This window comes from Marmota marmota, unplaced genomic scaffold (genome assembly GCF_001458135.2).
Source record: "Marmota marmota marmota unplaced genomic scaffold, marMar, whole genome shotgun sequence".
NCBI lineage: Eukaryota > Metazoa > Chordata > Mammalia > Rodentia > Sciuridae > Marmota > Marmota marmota.
In genome coordinates this window covers 431,028-446,483 of record NW_026005626.1, presented here as the reverse complement: position 1 = coordinate 446,483, position 15,456 = coordinate 431,028, and the positions used below count along the sequence as shown (strand labels likewise).

Below are 15,456 nucleotides of genomic sequence, written 5' to 3'. Positions count from 1 at the left end.
GGTTCTCCTTGGGGGAATCCAAGCTTTGTGGCACTAACAGAATCAATGAGACTTCCCAGTGACAGTTAAGCCACCTCTTTCTTATAGCCCAGAGTTTGGATGTGGAGAGAAAGTTAAATTGTAAGAAAATATGAATCCCATGAGAAATCTACAACAAATCATGATGTCATAAAATTTCATCAGTTGAATAAATGTCCTGAGCTCAATTCCCATCATTTCTTTCAAAGGTTAGTTGTTTCTCAAGCGGGACCCCTTTAAGTGAGGCAGAGCTGTGGGCTTGAGGTGAAAAATGGCTCATATTGCGGAAAATACAACTGAGATCTACACATTCAATACATTATTCAAGAGTAAATGCAATAAAACAAAATTCTAGTTCATTATGTCTCTTTTGTAACAAAGCCATGTGCTTTACTTATTTGAGAATGAATGTACACAAAAAATAGGTGAAAGATGGCTGAACTCTTATCTACATGAGACATGGATATATTTCTGTGCAAGTTGCCATAGTTTTTAGAAATTGCTGAGAACAGTTTGCTGAGAAATTATTCTTTCTTATCTTGAAGGCCAACGGTCAAAGACAAACCAACCATGGGGTTGGAGGGTTCCCGATAATTAATAGTGTCCTGGATATTCTGTATTTTAGCCACATTTCTGCCTTGTAGCTAGACATTCATTATTGAGTTATAAACTTTATTTTGTGGAGGCTGAGCTGAGGAGACATCTATTAACAATCCTCAGAGGCCCCAGGGGCTTCGGCTTTGACCTCTCTTCACTTCCAACCAGCTCCTGAAATATTGATATTTTGGGTGTGTTTGAAAATATAATTTCTTAATTTTAAAAATGTGCCTGGGTATTTCTTCCCCTTCTGATTTTCAAAAGTAAAAGTAGCATATTCCAGAATTCACCCTAAAAAATCTATTTTTTTCTTAAAAAGTTATTGCTTCTCTAAACACAAGATGTCATTCAAATATGTTCCATAATTTGTTTATGGAGACATTCTATCTGTGTTTATTCTAAATCTAGAACCAAAGAATGACTGGGCAATACCAATGCTGCTTTGACTGTTTCAACTGAACAAAGTCACACAACACCGTACTTTATAAATTATATTATAGTGATATATAACCGTTCTTTGCCAATATAATCAGAAGAATAGGACATCTGATTATTAACCACTTGAGGAAATTAAGAATCTATATAATACACTAAAGAAAAAAATTTAAAAAAGAAAAATACAATTTAAAAGGGGTATAGAATTAACTAATATTTAAAATGTTCTCATTTGTTCCTTTTCAATATTATAGTTTCATATTTCTTTTTAAAAAGAACTAAATTAAAATATAGTAATTGTTATACTATGTTCCAGAAAGTCAAACATCCTTAACATTTCTGTACATGTCCATTTCTCAGTCTTGTGCAAGAGTTAGCAATTCATGAAACCAGGGTCACTTTTTGCTTTTCCTGCAGAGTTGATGATGCACATCAAACATAGTCCCAATTCCTCAAGAATCATGCACTCTTCTGCTGCCTTTGATTCTCTTTTCTTGTCTACCTGCTTTGCCTGGGTTTAAAGCCAATTACTATGTCCTTAGTTATAAATATAAATGGCAAATTTCCTCTTCCACTATTTAAAGCCAGTGTTGGCTTAGTAAGCAAGTCGGAAATTATCTGAGAAGATAATTTAGTTTTCCTGATGTTTGTTGCTGCACTCTTACTTCAGCTTTATCTGCCAAATGCATCCATGTCTTTCTTTCTGGGCTTTCTTCAAAATTCTTATGACCAACATATTTACATATTTAGGATCACATTACTTTTGCCTCATAGTACTCAGTAGTTTTTTAAGACTTCCTGACATTGGCAATTACATCCCTTGCTATAACATCGATATGCTTCTCCCCCTTCCTTTTCCCTATCTTATGCTTAAAAATCTGTATTATTGTCAAGGCATGCCTTTATTGCCTTTTGCCTTTCATTTTCATGTACCAAATTGTTATAACAATTAGCACAAATGCAACTGTTATAAAATTTTCCATTTACAAATCAATCACAGTATAATTCCAAACAGTGATTTTGTAGAATTACAGGGCTTTCTGGGCTGACTGGCAGATACAGATGGGATTATGCCATTGAATGGAAGAGTTGCCTGGGTCTGGATACCAGATGTTTCAGTAAAATTAGAGCTGACTACTATACATACATATGAAGACTGCTACAGCTGAGCAATGTACTGAGTTGGAAGCATTGCATAACCCACAATCCCTGTTCCTGAAGCTGGTAACAGGACAGTACCCCATGGCAGGTTAGTGAAGTTGGGCTGGATCTGTGAGATCCAGATCCAACTTCAGTTGGGGTGGAAGATCTGTGAGATCCAGATCCAACTTCAGTTGGGGTGGAAGCCATTACTGTGGTTGGCTGTTAGTTCCTATCTATGAATCCTGACTGATGGATTTGGGGACAATTTGTTGGATAGCCTGAGCTTGTAAAAATGAAACTGACATGTGCACTGGGGTTGTATTAACAACCACTGTATTTGCTTCTTAAAGAGGCTTAATGCTTATACTGGGATTCTGACTAACTGGTTGGGTTAAGGTACTAGCTGTTATGGCAGTAACAAAGAAGAAATTATGAAACTTCCTTCCAGACACTTGTATCTGCTGGGCATTTGCCAGCAGTTTCAGAGGAATTGATAGCAGTTTCCAGAGGAATACTTGTCTTAAATTGTGATATGATCACTACTCCAACAGTGATGGTCGGTACATCTAATTTCATTGCCTGATTTGGTGATTTCAAAGGTGAGATGGCTATTTTATTTGGCATCTGCATTGTAAAATTAAAAGTTGATGCAATAACACCACTTTCAGCTATTTTTATGGTCACTGATGGAGTTCCAGGGGTAGACTGTGAAAGAACCCTACCTGCAATGTCTGATGTTGTCTTTTCTGTAACTGCTTTACTATTAATTGGTTTTGCAAAGATAATCTTCATGATTAATGAAAAACACGTTGGTGTTTCAGGCTTCTTAGCAATCTCATCTGGCACCAACTCTATCACCCCATTTGATTTCAGTGTCTATCATGGCTATTAGATTTTACACCTGGCATTTCCAATTATACAGGCCTGTCCTGTCTATATATTATGTACTCAATATCAAACTGGCATTTAAACAAATTGGCACTCATGAATTAACATTTAAATAATAAATGGTGCCAAATAATTAAATTCAAATCAATTAATTAAGTAAAAATATAGATGTCTTTAAAATTATAATTCAGAATTTTTTCTAGGTGGCCAAACAATAAAATCTTTATTTCTAAAAATATCTAAAATGTAATACAACATCCTTTGCTTCTAACAAATTCAAAGCTGTACATATCTCCAACTCCCATGGACAGCCATGAGGACAAGGGTGTGTTTCTATGTCTTCAGATAAGGCAGACCACAACCCTGATTACTTCTTCCAGGACCACCCCCAAATTTGGCTGAGGGACAGCCATTGCATCTGAATTGTAAAATTAAAAGTTGATGCAATAACACCACTTTCAACTATTGTTATGGTCTTTGATGGAGTTCCAAAGTAGCTAAGATTACTTTGGCTATTCCCTCCACAATGACACCATGCCCAGGAATGCCAAAACAAGCTGTAGAAACTCAGACATTTGGTCATGAACAAACGTGCACCAAGCAAATGAGCAGAACATTGTGAACCAGCAGGTGTGTGTCAGGGAAATTTTGTTGCCACCTTCAGTATGCTGTGCATCCTGAAGCAGCATAGGTTTAAGCCTTTTCCAATCAAGCCAGAGAGGAGCTCCTCCAGGTCACACACCCTTTGGTTTGGTTTAGGCCAGACCAAGGCAGAATTTATCAAGTGCCAATCTGTACAGTCATAATATCACCAAGTTTGATGTCACTAAAATTCTAAAGCTCTGTAAAATTTTTTAAAGAGCTAATTAATTATATATTTATATATGTACCACTTGCCCTTTTGTTTAAATTACTCATTCCTTTCTCTTCCTTCCCATCCCCTCTCTTTTTCTTTTCTCCCTTCCTTCTTTCTCTCTTTCCTTTTCTTGCAGTGTTGGGGGTTATACTCCAAGGCCTTGCATATCCTAGGCAAGATCTCTACCACTAAGCTTCATGTCTAGCCCTATTGACAATTTCTATAGAAGTGATATGAATTATTTCTGTAGTAAAAACTCTCATGTTCAACTATTTTAACAGTAATTTTAGAAGAGTTGCTAACATGAGCACAAATCAGTTGTGAAAAATTACTTTAAAAAATACAGCATATGTAATGTTTCTAAAAATAAGCTTAAAACTTGAGATGGTTTTTATGTCAGTTTTTCTAGACTACTATTTAACAGTCTTCAAAATCTTTTTTCAGATGTTATTTTTTTTGACTTCTCATAGAATGTAAAAACTTCGAAGTAGCCTAGTTGTTATAAATGTATAGAAAATAGAAAAATATGATATGATGCTTTGAAATGGACTTAGCTTCAGAAGGTGAATTATGTTTTTATTTCAATAAAGAGTCTATTGTTTGATGTAAACAAAAGACATACAAATATATTTTTTCTTCCTAGTTATGCTTAATTTTTAATAAGCCAGAACTAATGTTTGAAGGAAAAAAACTCACTAGAAGTCATTCCTTTTCTAAGTGTCTCTAGATACATGAAATGTTCAAAGGCATTATGCCACTATGTATGATTAGAATAATTATAATTCTATTGCCAGAGCTATATCAATGTAAAATAAAACACTTATCTGTAACAAATGTAATTTTGTAAGGTTATGAATATTAATTGCTTCATAGTGAATATTTTACAATGTATATACCTGTGTCAGAATCAAAGTATCACTGGGCATGATATCAAACACCTGCAATTCTAGCCATTTAGGAGGCAGATGCAGGAGGATCATAAGTTCAAGGCCAGCCACAGCAATTTAGCCAGGCCCTAAGAAATTTAGTGAGACCCTGCCTCAAAACAAAACAAAACAACAACCAACAACAATAACAAAATACAAGACTTCAGGGGCATTTCAGATTGAAACCATAAAACCAGGTGCTATCTTCTACCACCTTCAGACACAATAGGACTCAGCAGATGCCAGCAGAATGCTTTTGAACTTCCAGAGCCAAGAGCTAAATATTTTTTTTTTCTCTGTAAGTTAACAAGGATGATATTCAATTAAAGCAACACAAATCAAACTAAGTTTCAGAGAAATTACTGGTCAAGGCATACCCCTAAAAAGCTACAGTTCTGGGACTCAAAAAAATGAGAGTAGCTTCTTTGTATCTACTGCACCTGTATGAATCTATTTCTTTAAAATCAACTTCCTGATTTTTTCCTCATCTGAACATGCAACTCAATCACACTTTAGTAATATTACTAATAATATTCACTAATAGTGTTATTCTCATCATTAAATGGAGAGACAGAACAGACATCAAATGCTGTTCCATTCCTTCCCACTCTCTTTTACACATTTTTAAGTAGGCAAAGAAGAGTTAGAATTCTTAAACATCATTTTTCTTTGAAGGAAAGTATGATTTTGAAATGGCAATAATCTTTGATAGCATATCAAATAAAAAAAAAGATACTGAACCACACTCAGATAAAAAGTGAAGTCTGGGGCAATTAACTTTGAGACTTTCCACTCTGCAACATGAGCACCTGGTCTTACCACTTATTTAAATTTGAGAAATTTTTGCACCATTCATATCGTCATTCTCCAGATCACCAGAGATGATGATGACAGATGCAGTAGTACATGCACTTCATGAATGTTTCCAGAGTTCAGAAACAGCTATTTGTGCACATTTATAGAACTTGTAATTTTATTTCCTACCAGTATTCTAGTACTGAACAAATTTTCTTTGCAAAATGCAAGCATTGTGTTCTAGGAAATCAGTAGAATCCAATATGTAGAAAATGGTAAGCTGGGTGTGGTGGTACATGCTCTAATCCCAGCAGCTCAGGAGGCTAAGATGAAAGTATTGTGAGTTCAAATCCAGCCTCAGGAAAAAATGAAGTGCTAAGTGACTCAGTGAGACTGTGTCTCCAAATAAAATACAAAGTAGGGCTGGGGATGTGGCTCAGTGTTTGAGTGTCCTTGAGTTCAATCCCTGGAACCCCCCTCCTTTCTGACACATGTTACCCTAGGAAATGGAGACTCTTCATTCCAGAGAAGCTACTGTGCATAATTTGTTAACTGAGAGATGTCAACTTGCTTGAAAAAAAAGATTCACCATCACAATACCATAAGAAGTTTGAAGGAGACACATCCTCAAAGAGAGATGATATGGGCATGCAGGGAGTCCAAAAGGTGATTCTTTTGAGTCACAGCAGCATCCATGAATCAAATATAATCAGTAAATGCTCTCATGATTAAAATGATTGTTACAGTGGAAAATAACTATCCCTCTTGGTGTCCATCACTTGACTTCCCCAGGCATCACCCCAAAACCACACACAAATCAATCAGACCACCCAACCTCCAGCACTGTGGCTGCTAGTAATTCTTATTCACTGGCAATTATGCTAAAGCAGTTGTAAACTATTTTGTTTTTTTTTTTATTTTTTTAATTTTTTATTGTTGGTTGTTCAAAACATTACAAATTTCTTGATATATTTCACACTTTGATTAAAGTGGGTTATGAACTCCCATTTTTACCCCATATACAGATTGCAGAATTATATCAGTTACACATCCATTGATTTACATATTGCCATACTAGTGTCTGTTGTGTTCTGCTGCCTTTCCTATCCTCTAATATCACTCCTGGGTATCATCAGAACTGCTTAAGTAACAATTTTTTTCACCCTTAAAAACTCATACACTTTTCCCTTGAGCTATTTGACAGTTTTTTAATCCTAAGAAATACTAGCATGTGAAAGTAAGATCCAGGTTCATGAAATTCATCTCTTTCCTATAGTAGGTTTTCACCAAATTATGCATGTTAAATTTCATTTAGAATTCATTCACAGCCTGATTAAAGTCCTAAGCTGTGATGCTAAAATATTTTAAAATAAAGAGATATAAGATTTGTACATAGATGGTGCCAAACTGTATGTAACAACACAATTCATCATTCACTTTTGGGAACAATGTATTATTAATCTCTTTTCTGATCTCAATTAGAATAATAATCCAACAATGATAGTAATACACAGATCATTAATGAAAAGAGAAAAAAAATGGTTCCATTTCTGGAAATACTCCAGTTTATTAAACCACACAAAAGTTCAGTACTTAAAAATTATAGAAAAGACCCCAAAATGTGACCATTTATCCTTCTGCTTAACTCTAAACTGTATGAATTGGTTACAAATGGGTACTACCCAGTCAGTAAGAGTTTGTCACCTGGAAAATAATTAAAATAAGCATAAAGATGTTTGAAAGAAAATATCTGCATTTGAATACAGAGATAAAAGTCTTCATTTTCAAAAGAAAATGATAAGCTATTTGTAAATTTACAATTCACTAAAGCCATATCACCATGACTTCATTACCTAAAGTATTGTAACAGTGCCATTAAATTTTATTTGCCAAACAACAGATTAGAATATAGCCACACAGTTAACAGTATTTGACAATAAAACAACAAAGAGCCATGCACAAAACGATTAGTCCAAACAGGAACAGTCAGAGCTCTGAAGATGCAGGGAGAAACAGAGATGCCCAAGAAAGGCTGTTTCTAGAGGAAAGGTAGCAGAATACAACAGTTATTAAATCGATGTGATTCTGCAATCTGTATTTGGGGTAAAGTTGGGAGTTCATAACCAATTTGAATCTAATGTATGAGATATGATATGTCAAGAGCTTTGTAATGTTTTGAACAACCAATAAAAATTATATTGCACTTGGATTTCTGTTTTCAAGTTCAAAATCTGATGAGGTGCTAGGTAAAGCAGAATGTCATCCTCAGGGGAGTTACAAGTGAAAATCATTGACTTATCTCCACAACCACGATTTCCAATACCTGTAAAAGCCACCATCACACAGCAGCTGAGCACAATTATATACTCTTGTCTATAGTGTTCTTGACCCTTTCAGCTTCTCCACCATGTTAGCCAGCATCTTCTGAAGGGTCTGCACCATGAGGAACTGCTCTAGTGCAAAGGTACAGATGAACAGGTCCTCTGGGACATACTGCAAGGAAAGTGGGAGAGCCATAAGTATGTCAGCAGTGTCAAGCATCCAGGCCCCATCTACCCTTGGTGTCTTCCAGCTGCTGTCAGAGAAAGAGTGATGGTACTTGCTGTTTCTGCACTCTTAGCTGCCCATCACCACAAAACACTGTCAAAACTTCTTTTGTTTGAGAACATGCCATGTCTAGAGTGTATATCTTGACACACACTGCACTGGAAGTTTGTCTGTAGTTCCTGCTGTTCTCTAAAACAGGGACTATTACTACCACCAGATAATAAGAAAACAGAGAAGATAGGTCAATTTTCTGAAGTCACACAGTCACAAAATAATCATTCCAGGCTTGAAAGTTGGATTTTTCAAACTCTCATATATTAGTTTCAAACTTACCAGGTATTCTGTTGATTTAAAAAATAACATTTAAGGCTGTGCATTTGGAGGCAGTGGCATACTTTGTATGTGTGCATGTGGTGGGGGGGGGGCAGAATAGAAGAGTCTTTTGGCACCATGGCTTCAGAGACACAGCTAACAGTGGGCAAGATTGGGCTGCCCAAGAGACCACAAACAATGAGGAGCAGTAAAGACACAAGAGTAAAATCTGAAATGCATGTTACACAAATAATTTTAAGAGCTGGACACAACTGTGGGCATTTCTGAAGACTCTTTGTCAGCAAAGAAGATCAAGATGATGAATCTGCCTTCTTGGATCTTTTGGAGTGTCCTGGGTGTCTAAAACACCTCGATGCTTCTGCAAAACTCTTGTCTTGCAAGGACAAGTTTTGTGAATGATGTTTGCTGTGGATCCTAGGTTCACTTGGTTGATCTGAGTGGAGCTTCCTTGTTGGCTTGGGTGTTGAGGAACTTCCCAGTGATATCCTGCTGGACAGACTTCTGGATAACATCAAGCAGAGGCCTTGGAAACCTAGTCCTGATGGGGGCAGTGGGACCAACTTCTTAAAGGCATTAAAGTCTCAGGGCAGCAATATGGATAATTGTAGCACAAATGATCTACAGGGTTCCCAGTATGGACAGCAGCCTAAGGTGCAAGCCTGAAGTCTCCAGTGAGGATTACACCTCAGTTACCATGTGCCAAAGAATTATATAACTATTCATGAAAGGAACCTGGTGACTTTAAGTTTACCAAAATGACATCATTATTTTGTGACTTATTGATGAAAACTGGTAACATGGGGAAGTCAGGGGGATCCATGAGTCTTTCCAAATCAATATTTAGCAGATTATTAAACAATTACCTCAACCCCCACCTCAGTGCAAAGCACTTTATGACTTTGAAGCAAAAGACATGGGAGTGGACAAAGGTTGCCTTCTATTTGCAAAGGATGTTTTTCTGACTGTGATCCACAGAGTATATGAAAACCGGACTGAAGGACTTTTGGCAGACAAAATAGGCATATTTCCAATTTCTCACATTGAGTTTAACCCAGCTGTTAAGTAGTTGATGATATGGGATAAGCCTCTCATGCCAGAAGTTGATGCTGGAGCATGTCCCTCAGCAACAGCCCAGAGCAGCACTGCCTCAGAGCTCCCTGATACCAAGAAGAACACCCAAAAGTGGCACTCCTTCACTTCCCTCACAAGAACCCCCAATTAATCAAGATTATCCTCCTGTCCTCATCATTTCCAGCAAACCCAGAGATGCTGGGAGGATCAGGGAACTGTCTGGGTATTCCTGCAGTGCCCCTCCTCAAGTTCATATGAGTACCATTAAGTTAACTGTGACCTCATTCTCAAGCAGCTCAGTGACAACTGGTTCCTCATTCACTTTCCCATTGGATATCCCCTACCCACCTGCCATTGGAACTATGAATCTTTCCCTCTACCACCACATCTCCTGGCTGTCATTGTCCTAACCTCTACACCAACAGGTAATACTGCTGGTGTTGCTGCTGCTGAAATCGGACCCAGACCCATGGACCTATCCACTATACAAATTGCACATGTTCAAACTCAGACTTACACCAGTGTGTATGTGGCCATCATCCATACACTCCCAGAAAGATGAGCTAGAGCTGAGAATAGGGGAGACACTTTTAGTGATTGAGCATTGCCAGGATGACTAGTTCAAAGGGATGTCAATGCATATCATTGAGATTGAGGTTTTCCTTGGCAATTATGTGACATCTGTCACAAGGGCAGTGGTAAATGTTACCCAAGCTGAAGTTCCTATGTCTACTATGGGACAGACAAGTTAGGGGATGACAAAGGTTAGTTCCTCCATTGAATCAGGGTCTTCACAAAAGCTCCAGGAAAATAGTGTGGCTAAGCTACCCAGGGTTGTCCCTCCAGCTGTAGTGTCAGCAGCTCACAAACAAATAAGTGGTCAAACTAAGGTACTGTTGCACGTGCCTGGGCAGATGACAGTCAACCAGGGTAACAATGCAGTGAGGGCAGTTGCAGCACATAATCTAGAATGACCCACAGCAGCACTGATGCCCATCCAGGTACAGAATGCTACCTGCATCTTTGGGCCTGCCCCACCATTTGCTGGCCTCCACACAGCCTCTGCCACCAGTGGCAGACTTTGCTGCCCATGCTGCTGCTGTCAGTTTCAGTCAAGCCTGTGCCTCCTGGCCAGTGCTTCAGCCACTTTGTTGACCTCCCCAAGCATCACTGCTGCCTCTCATGAATCCAAGCACAGCGGCCAGACAGTGACCATTATCCCTGAACCTCCCACGACTCCACATGGTTCTTCATCAGCTCATGGGTGCTGTTCAGCAAGCAAACTGGACAAGGAGAGTAAGATAAAATAATGGGGTTACTGAAGTTGCCTTCTGGTGCTGCCAGCAAATGGAAGACCTGAGTATCCCCTCCCAGCATTTCTGAACTTGAAGTGGAGCTGGAAGTGGGGCTAAATGGTGGTGAGTGGCCCCTACAGGGAGCCAAGCATCCTTAGCTACCACTTGGGTGAGGCCCTGTCAGGGCTGGCTACTGCCCCATGGATGGGAATCATCCAGACACTGCAGCACCAGCAAGAACAGCCCTGAACCAAGAAGCTTTCCATCTGAAGATTAACTGCCTGGAATTTACAGTCCCATTGCTCCACCTCCTCATCATGCATGTTCCTCACTGGGTCCTATCATGAATGAGCCTAGCCTGTTGTTTGTGAAAGGTACTAGGTGGAGGTTTCCTATACTCCCCAGAGTGAGGCAGAACTTTAGAACTTAAAGGAGATATTATGTTTGTAAAAAGTGAGATGACAGCTGGTTCAAAGGCACATTACAATGCAATGGGAAAACTGGGCTTTTCCTAGGAGGCTTTGTGGAAAACACTGGAGGAGATAAACACTGGGAAGATTGAAAATCACATCACTCAAATAAAAAGCACAAAGCAGTCTGATGGAAAGAGCACATGTGTGGACTTCCAGAAAGTCAAGAACTGAGCAGAGGGTTGGTGTGTGGCTCCCGAGTCTCAGCACAGCCACACCAGCCAGAAAAGTAAAGTAAGTGTCTGGGTTTCACCACTCAGTTGGAATTGTAAGGTGGGACTTGTGCTCAACAACAATTTTTTTGTGTTTGTTTTGTTTTGTCTTTACAATGTATAACTAAAATGGACAGTTGTTTACAAGGCTTAGCTAATGTATTTGCTTCTTTTAAAACTGAAATTTTCTTGTGATATAAACTCTTTGGATTATGATTTTAAGAAATTAATTTATAAAATGAGAGCCAAGGAGAAGCTGGATTACCTCCTGTTTAAAGTAAGAGATTTATTGTGCTGTAGAATGCATCTTCCTTCCCTCACCTCTGTTCCCCATCATTACATTTTACTTCCTTAAGACAGAACTGTTAGGTCTCTAATTTCGGTTTTCCTCTCTGGGAAACTAAACCTAGAACTCAGTATCAGTAAGTGCCTGTAAGGGAGAAAAAACTCAAGAAAATAAATTTTAGTGCTTCTTTCTTTCTAGTTTGATCAGGAGTCAACCTGAAGAATTAATCCTCAATTTAATTTTATAAGTTTTTAATTTTTCAAGAATAAAACCCATGAAGTGATGGGGAAAACAAAGACAAGCATTGACTAAAAACGCATTCAAAAATTCAGAAATAATATTTAGTTTTATAACAGAAGCAGCACAATTCATTGGTGTTGGAATGTAGGCAACATTAATCTTATACATCCTGTCAGGGAATGAGTATGAATTGTAATTTCAATTTTACCCCACAAACTGTATGTCCAGAACATTTGTGAGATGTGATGGTAAGTGATGCTCTTGTGTTCAAGTCAAATGCTGAAGAAACAATGTAAAAATTTTACATCCATTCATTGTGACTCTTTCTCAACAACATTGCATGTCCCAAAGTAACATGGATGTACATGAAGTATACATATTATTGCAGTTTTCTGCTGAGGTAAATTTGCATTCAGAAATGACCAATGCAGGAAATGTAACATAAACAGCATTCTCCACCCCAAAGCCACTCCTGACCAGGGTCTGCTGAGTACACTTGTTCCCGCCCTGGCTAAGGTGTCCATTAGCCATCACAGAAGTCATGAATAAAAATTCTCTTTGTATTCTCAGCAGACAGAAGGAAAGGAAGAGTTATCCAGAAGCTGTTCCATGGAAGCTCTTGAAGGCTTTGAGGGAGTAAGTGTGCCCACACCTTACAACTGTGGCAGAATCCAGCTGAGTCTACCTTTTTATATTTATATCCATTCTTTGTAATTGTCCTCTTCCACCAATTTTATTATGGTGCCATGCAGTTAGGGTTTGTGGGGTCCTGAAAACAAAAGGAAGGACAGCAGCCTGGTAGTGAGGTTGTTACCACAGTTTTCCAATGGGAACTAAGTATTGAAACAACAAATTGAAACAGAAAATTAAGAGTTAATGCTTGGAAATAGAAAAATGGACTGAAAAGACTTCATTCAATAGAAAGACTAGATTAAAAAGATGTAGAATGTGGGGCTGTGGCTGCAGCTCACTGGTAGAAAACTTGATTGACAAGTATGAGGTCCTGGCTTTAATTCTCAGCACCACATATAAAAAATGAAATAAAGATCTATCAACAATTTAAAAAAATGTAGGATGAGGTAGAAAATGAAATCATTCCTAAATTAACCACTGATTTTATAAAACACTCTACATTATGTTCCTGTGTTTTGAAGTTAAAAAAAAAATACTGGGATATCCATGTAATACATAAAGTTTGGTGAAATAAAAAAGTTAGGCACAAAAGTGGATGCCAGATTTAATCTGTGTAAGTTGACACCAACGTGTCATAATATTCTTTATTTTAGGAAGTCAGTGCATTTTATAAAAATTTTAAAGTATAAAGACTACTACAGTTTGAGTTAATTTTCACCTTTTTTTCATATTTTAAGCTATGTGATTGACGTATTTCTTTCAATAGTTTCCTACTATAAGTTTGTCTAAAATTTCATCTGTCAATAGATCATTAGCTAATATCATGTATGGGTTTTCTATTGGTTTTTTGGAGACACTAGATGAATTTTGTAATAAGGGCTTGTTACATAGTCATATGAAAATAATAAAATCATAATTTATCATTCATTTTTATGTTAATCAATTGAGGACTAGATAAAATTTTTCAAGATTCAAATTTAATGTTCAACCTTAAAAAAATAAATAACATTTAAGGGACAGAGAAAAAATACTTGCCTCAAATTGATAATGCAGTTAAGCAATTTTCGCTGGTGTGCAATATTCATTTGCACAGCTTCTGTTTAGGCATAAAGATTAAAACTTCCACATTTTGCCTTTAATCTGGGGTACAGTCATTGGGCTCCCTATTCTGCACACGTGTGCTGCTTTATTTTCTCATCAATCATTTTCCTTCTTGTTTCTGTTAGCCTTCCAATAAAATCAATACCATACATTCTGGAAATCTCCAAAGGTGACTGCCATAGAGAAAAAGGAACCAGGATAAGAACTGATGGGTGAGTTAGAGAACTGAGCCTTATTAATCATGCAAGCTTTGCTGGAGATAATCAGGGTCTAGGATGCACATAGTCCAACTGGATATGAGCTGGTGTTCAAAAGATATTTTCATAACAAAAGGATATTATAAATACATTAAACACAAAATAAAACCAAGACTGTCTTTTCCATAAATGGAATATTCTAATAGTAAATCTGACAAACTAATTTAGATACTGGAAAACCAATTCCCAGACTCTGCAAAAGCTGTTTCTAACATTTCCTTGGAATGCTTTCAGACTGAAATTCATTAATTTCCTTAAAATCAGCATATTAAGATAGCTAAGTGCATGTTTTCTGTATAAACAGACCTCTGAGCAAAAATCCTGACAGAACTACTTACCAATTCTTACCTTTCTATTTTTTTTAATTCCCTCCCTTAAAAAGACACCATCATAATTTTACCACCTTCCTAGTGTTGTTGTTAAAAATAAGTAGACATTGTACATGAAGAGATTATCATAATTTCAAGAACACACCAAGAATTTAAAATAAGCAAGGGAGAATCAATGGTCTCACATATGATGAATTCTCTCCAGTTGGGGCACATGAATCATCATTCATTTCTTAACAATGTATTTAAGATTTAACAATGTATTTCTTAACAATGTTCTTATCTGTATTCTATTTTGACAGTTATAAAATAGCACAAATCTGTGATTATGCACCTGCCTATATCATCCAGAATGTTTTAGCATTTTCATGGCAATTTCTACATAAACGTTCATGTACTGGATATTTGTAAACTCTTTCATGCCTTTAACTCCAATCAAACTGTTCAAGTATTGACTGCTTGAACAGATTATAATCTCTTAAAGATCCTCAAAACCTATGCATGTTTGGAACAACTTCATTCTGCCAAGCCAACTTCATGTTTCCACAGTCACAGTCCTGCTGCAGATACTCTCAGAACATGTGAGTCAGTGGGAAGAAACCTGCCAGTATCACTAAAACTCAATGCTCTGAGACTTGGCTTCTGACTCCTCTCACTGGGCCACACCCTTTCTCCCACACAAGTGTAATATAAGAGCTGTCAGTAAAAGACTTACTCTGTCCAGAAAAACTTGAAGCCATACAAGTCAGATCTTTGTGACACTGTCCACTTTCTCTCAAGAGCATCAGAATTATTTCTACAACTTTGGACCATTAAAAGTCAACTATGGAATGTATTCCTCAGATCAAGTCTATACTTCTCCAAATAACCTTGACATGTTTACATTTATATTCACTATAGTATTGATGCTGAGATTTTTCTGCTTCCTAAAAATCAGAATGGTCACTGGAAAATAAAGGATCCTATTTATTAACCAAAGACCACCTGAATGGCTCAAACCCAAATGACTCACAGCACCTGCACA

At 37.4% G+C, this 15,456-nt stretch overlaps 2 pseudogenes; one reads left to right on the top strand and one right to left on the bottom strand.

Annotated features, from left to right (window-relative positions):
• Positions 1-1,838: 1,838 nt before the first annotated feature.
• Positions 1,839-8,332, bottom strand: LOC107160775 (annotated as a pseudogene).
• Positions 8,333-8,655: 323 nt separating this feature from the next.
• On the top strand, positions 8,656-10,229 carry LOC107160774 (annotated as a pseudogene).
• The last annotated feature ends 5,227 nt before the right edge of the window (positions 10,230-15,456 follow it).